Here is a 6,317-nt window from a genome sequence, read left to right as displayed (position 1 = left end):
ACACACACACACACACACACACACACACACACACACACAGAGACACACACACACACACTCAGAACAGGCTCAGTGAGATAACAGCACACACACACACACAAACACACAGACACACAGACACACACACACACACACACACACACACACAGACAGACACACACACACACACACACACACACACACACACTCATGGACACACACACACAGACAGACACACACACACACACACACACACACACACACACACACACACACACACACACACACACACACACACACACACACACACACACACACACACACATACGTGTTTTGCTATATTTGTGAGGACCATGACCGTATAGCATGTTGTGAGGACCCCCCTTTCTGCTCACACTAGGAGGATGAAAAAAATAGTTTGACCATTAGATGGGAGTAGAGAACCAGAAAATTACTTCAAATGTTTAATCACACGATGTTCACACAACTGGTGAAGTTGGTGGGTGTTGTGAGGACCGGACGGTTGCTAGGCAGATTTAAGATCACATGATCTACTTTCTAAGGCTTTTTTGGCAGCAGTTTTGATTAGTTATCATATGTTTTGAACCTATTAGACCAAAGAACAGTTTTGCTATATTTAAGTCACTGAAGCTTATTAAACCCTTATTATGTGGTTATATTATTCCTTGTATATTTATTCCTTGTATATTTTTTCATTAACTGGTAATGTCTTAAGCTGCTCTAACACTACAGCAGTGTTGGAAAAAGCTAACCACCTCATTTCAAAACAAATTACATTTTAGTATGCAATGATCATCAGTGTATGACAAATTATTTTTAATGATTATTTTATGATTTGATAAACTCATAGCTAGACATATTCATAACTCCCATATATTTTGGCCCACAATAAGTATAGCTGACCCAGAAACTATTGTCCATGTATTTTTCAGGTCTCACTTTGATTACTGTAATGCTATGCAGTTGGGTCTGATCTTGATCCGGCGTTGTTAGTATTGCACACATACTAGACCCGGTCAACTGGATGGGTTAGTTCAACTCAAACAAATTAACCTTATCATTATGAATTTCTTTCAAATCAGAGGAAAGGGACTAAGAATATTATGATTTAAAAATGATTTACATTGATGACCGGTGCCACAGACAAGGTCAATTTAAGACTTTTTTTAATTATAGCAGTTGAGTGAACTACCCATTTTCAAATGAAGTATTACAAGCCTTATTGGGTCATGTAGTAAATCATTCATCAGGAAAGCTCTGACCTCCATCACAACACAAACTCCAAAATAATAAATCAGCAGATAATTTATTCTGCAAAAGCAAATTTTGGGCTTTACAAAAGTTCACTGTAACAAGCTGGGTAAGAAATTGTAACAGAACACCTACACTTACTTGAATTTCAGCTTCAGCAAAACAAGTCAGGAGACGTACCTGAGCCAATATTGTTCCTACAACAAGGATAAATAACAAATTTGGCCTGTTGAAATCCTGGTGTAATACATAATGTTTACTTCTGAAATTAGCTGAGTAATGCACATTTTCACACTAGACACTGAATATTTAACTGCTCACATCTGTATACAGCACTTGAACTTGCGGCTGTGTGCAGAAAATAATGCAGATGGAGAACAAACATGCTAACTTAACTGCGTGATACTTTTTTTTTCTAGTTTCAATGGTATTATGTACATGATTCTTTACATCTCTTCAGTGTCTGCTCTGAAGTGCTGGTTCTGCATCTATGCACTCTATGCACTTGTCTTTACCAGGAACTTTCGCCTCCAATCAAAGTTTCCAGCCAATCACTCCAGGGCCTTCTTTGAGTTTTCTTCCGCACAGTAGAACCTAAAAAACAGTAAACAGAAAGACACATTATTCCACCAAAATCAAGAAATCATAGAATGAACTATGACTGCAAGCAATCATTAGCAGGCCTGCCTGTGTGTAAATAAGTATAGTTAGAAAGTAACTGACTAGTTCAAGTGAGTAAGTCGGTCAGTAGGAAGGTAGAAGTAAGTAGATGGGATTTTGTTTTTAGTTTTGTAAGTTTATTTGATTAGGACAATGCACATTAATCAACATTTCTGTAAATGCGCCAGTGTTAGCCAGTCGGCTAATTTTCAACTGTAGTCCTAATTACCTAGCATGCATGTCTTTATGGTGGGAAGAAACCGGAGCACCCAGAGGAAACCCACGCAAACATGGTGAGAACATGCAAACGCCACACAGAAAGGCCCGGAAGGACCTGGATTCGAACCCAGAACCTTCTTGCTGTGAGGCAGAAGTGCTAACCACTGAGCTTTGTTTGTTAATGTCAATTAAATCACTATGTATGCATGTTGCCTTCACTGTTCTTCTGCATTACATTATTTTATATGTGCAATGAACTACACTTAAATTGAAGAAAAAAGTAAAACTGTAGTAGTAATAAACTAGTAGCATATGCAGTAGTATCAGTGGAGGCAGTAGTAGTAATTTTAGCATCCACAGCATTAATAGTTGTAGCTTTTGCAGATGCAGCAGGTGTAGTAGCACTAAACATAGTTGGACTATTTTAAGTGGCAATATTCTTTCTAGTAGTTGCAGCAGTAGTGAGAGTAACATTAGTTGCAGTACTATTTGCTATAATAGTTATTGTAGTGGAATTTAAAGTAGTTAACCCTTTAACAAGCATCCTCAATCCCTTTGAAAACAAACATAAGCTTAGGCTTTCCTGCAAGCTCAGACTTTGTAGTTTCTTAGGGAAAGAGGAGTCAGAATAATTGAGCATTACAATATCAGAGTAACTGAAGCTTAATCGCGTTGGTAGAAGACAGATACCAAGATTACTCAGATTGGAGCTCTGTGGCTTTCTGTTGAGGTTTCACAGTGAAAATACCCAAACTTGGAAATCACATATGGATCTCCCCAGAATATTGTACTTTGGGAACCATTTACGATGTTACAAAATGACCAACATCAATCTATATCGTTGTTTCACTTTCAAATTAGACATGAGTTGACCTGATAGGCTGAAATATCACTTTTTTAACAATGTTGTAATGTTTAAAAGGCTTGTATTGACTCAAGGGCGGTGTAAATAAGGCAGTTCAAAAAGTACAGGAACACGGCTGGGGTGCTGGGGTGTAGTTGGTGGCTACTACCAAAAGTTGGTGGTATGTCCAAGTAGTTGCAAGGGTGTACAAGGTGGTTCTATATTGGCAACAAACAAGCTTACCATTTCTCCTAGCCTTGGATGACCTCTTGACTTTAGCCTTAGTGCGTGTGCCAGGTCCTTCTAAGTGAAGAGAAGAGAAACCCCATGATATATACACAGACTGAGTCATAACCTACTGTACACTTCATGCCAAAAAGTCAAAGGCTATAGATGATCACACTACATACCATCTGAGTCTTGGTCTTCATCAGAAGGCTCATCTGGATCAGGTCTCCCCTTCTGGCTTCTGGATAGCTCTGTAACAGAAGGAAATGAACATGAACAAGGTGATTGATTATCACAGCAAACATTATTTACTTCTTGAACAAACTTAGCAGTCACCTAATGCATCCTGGTCACTTCAAAATACCACTGTAGCAACCACCTGATAAACCCAGGGGAAAACATGCACTTACACCTCTTGCTGTTACCCATTAACTGCTCTGCTTTTACACCGCTCGCTCTGATGCCGACATACACTTGATCTGCTCCAGTTCCACACGCACCTCTCAATAAATTCTCTCTTCTTAAATACGTTTTTTTAATATTCTTTTTATATTTTTTTAATTTTTTTAATGTTGTGTATACTTTGCTATACTGCTACACACCACAACACTAAAATTCCCTTTCTCTGACTACCTATTTGCCAATAAATCTGATTCTGATGTTCCATATCTACTACAATATGATCTAGAATTCATACCAGGTCAAACATAAGCCTTGTGACAATAAGTCACCCCACTGTGCATCAGAACTCAAACATGCAACGTCTAGGGAAACCTACAATATTACAAATGAAATAGGTAAATAATAGCTTACAATAATACTGGTAATTACAAATTCTGGACATCGGGCCAGGAAAAACCATCTTCGGGCCAATAGGTTTCAGGCCTCAACATTTTAACTTGAACCCTGACCTCTATTATAATTACTTGCATACCATCTTGTTCTTGCCTAGGAGATGCCTCCACCATGATACGCTCTGAAGTGCGCCCTTGGTTGGGTTTGTTAGACAAAGCCACTGTAATGACAACAACCCGTCTGGCTAAACTATTCACGTATTCAGCTCTGTACCTGCTCGGCTTAGCCTCTCGTAGCCTACTCTGGGCTCTACAGTTTCCCCCCTGCTCTGCACAGCAGCCAACAACCCGGTTCTGCATCTAGTCTTCCAGTCTGCCTCGCTCTTCTCTGGCTCAATAGCCGATCCCTTCAACCATGCAATAAATATTCCTCTTTTTCTAACTCCAGTCTCCTCCCTCACTTAGGGTGTACTCACACTAGGTGATCCGTTCTGTGCTCAAGTATGTTTAAACCCCAAAGTCTGGTTCGTTTGACCAGTGTGATCACTCCGTTCCGTGCCCGGACACGGTACATTAAACTGTGCCCGGGCCCGCTTGAAGAGGTGGGCTCGGGCACAGTTAGGTTGGACTCCGGCTCGGAACTCGGATATGATCTCCACTGTGCCATTCGAGAGAGAGTACTTTTTTTATTTTCAAAAGAGTGACGTAAACATGCTTTGATTATTCACTCTTAATTGCTATCGCAGCTTTAAAGCTAAAAAAAATGACATTTAGGCCAGCCCTAGTGTAAATGTGGTTCCATCAAGTTATCAGATATTAAGGTTTAATGTCACACCCACAAAAGTGTAGTACAAATTATTAGTATACAATCATTTGATACATACCAGCTCATTTTCTTGCTCTCTTTCTTTCCATTATCTGTGAAACAAACAATTGTATTTAAGCAAGATCACCACTATGAATGTCATCAATTAATTTAAATTAGTATACTTGTATCTATGTAAATGGCAATGTTGAGGTTATAACTAATAACCCTAACATGACAGCCAAAGAATTGCATTAACTATTGCTAGTATAACTTACAAAATTAATGTGACTTGTGTAAATGTGTTTCATCCAGGATATTTTGGCTAATTGCTCCGACATATACTCAGCAAAAAAAGAAACGTCCTCACTTTCAACTGCTTTAATTTTTAGCAAAACTTAACGTGTAAAGATTTGTATGAACATAAAAGATTCAACTACTAAGACATAAACTGAACAAAGTTTCACACATGTAACTAACAGAAATGAAAAAATGTGTCTGGAACAAAGGGGGGTCAAAATCCAAAGTAACTCAGTATTTGGTGTGGCCACCAGCTGCATTAGTGAGGGCTAGGGCCATGCACCCCAGAAATGTCCAGGAACTTGCAGGTGCCTTGGTAGAAGAGTGGGGTAACATCTCACAGCAAGAACTGGCAGATCTGGTACAGTCCATGAGGAGGAGATGCACTGCAGTACTTAATGCAGCTGGTGGCCACACAAGATACTGACTTACTTTGGATTTTGACCCCCCTTTGTTCAGAGACACATTTTTCCACTTCTGTTAGTCACGTGTGTGAAACTTTGTTCAGTTATTTTCAAGGATGAAATGCACCGTTGGTCAGACAACACAAGCAGGTTGAGTCAGTGCAAAACACAAAAACAATCTGTTTTTTTATATCAAAACAGAACAAAAATATAAAATCCACAAGAAGAAGCTAGAATCTTCTAACTTCAGGCATTTATGCTTGAAAAATAACTAAAGTTAGAACAATTCATTGACAATCAAAATAGTTGGAAAATCATTCCCCCACCCCCAAAAAACTCTTTTCATTCTGTTCTCCTCTTAATTTTATTCAAGTAACAGCTCAGCCTAGTTTAAATAAAAATGAAAATGTCTTACCTGGGTTAATAATCTGTTGCTTTCCTGCTGTTGTTTTCGCCTCTTTAAATCTCCTAGCACACGTGCAGCGTCTCCCTGAGTCTCTGCAGCCTGCGTAAAACACCTCCGTCATGTTTCTGACGCTGCATTTAGGTCCACTGGGAGAGTGCACAACTGTACTCCATGTTGTATAGTTATGGAAATTTTACAAAATGTTTCAACTCCAAATAGAGTCAACAATGATTACAAAAATAGAGTTTTTACTACAACATAGCGTAGCTTCAGCAGTTCTCCATTTTAGTATGAAATTCTGTATCTTCAGTCAGGGACAGTGAAGCCAGGAATTCCCATGTCCCTTGAATGCAGCATTAGCAGCAAAAAAAAGTTTGCAGTGCAGGTGTTTAATTGATCTCCCCTC

General features: G+C 39.1%; 1 long non-coding RNA gene across 1 annotated transcript; it reads right to left on the bottom strand.

Moving 5' to 3' along the window:
* Positions 1-1,792: 1,792 nt before the first annotated feature.
* On the bottom strand, positions 1,793-6,033 carry LOC144535436 (uncharacterized). The gene is made up of 5 exons (XR_013503666.1): positions 5,921-6,033; positions 4,881-4,914; positions 3,385-3,453; positions 3,218-3,277; positions 1,793-1,845 (listed from the first exon to the last, which is right to left on the bottom strand). It is a non-coding gene; the product is annotated as an uncharacterized LOC144535436 (long non-coding RNA).
* Positions 6,034-6,317: the final 284 nt, after the last annotated feature.

Source organism: Sander vitreus, chromosome 20 (assembly GCF_031162955.1).
Source record: "Sander vitreus isolate 19-12246 chromosome 20, sanVit1, whole genome shotgun sequence".
NCBI classification, from domain to species: Eukaryota; Metazoa; Chordata; class Actinopteri; order Perciformes; family Percidae; genus Sander; species Sander vitreus.
This window is presented reverse-complemented; position numbering and strand designations above follow the sequence as displayed.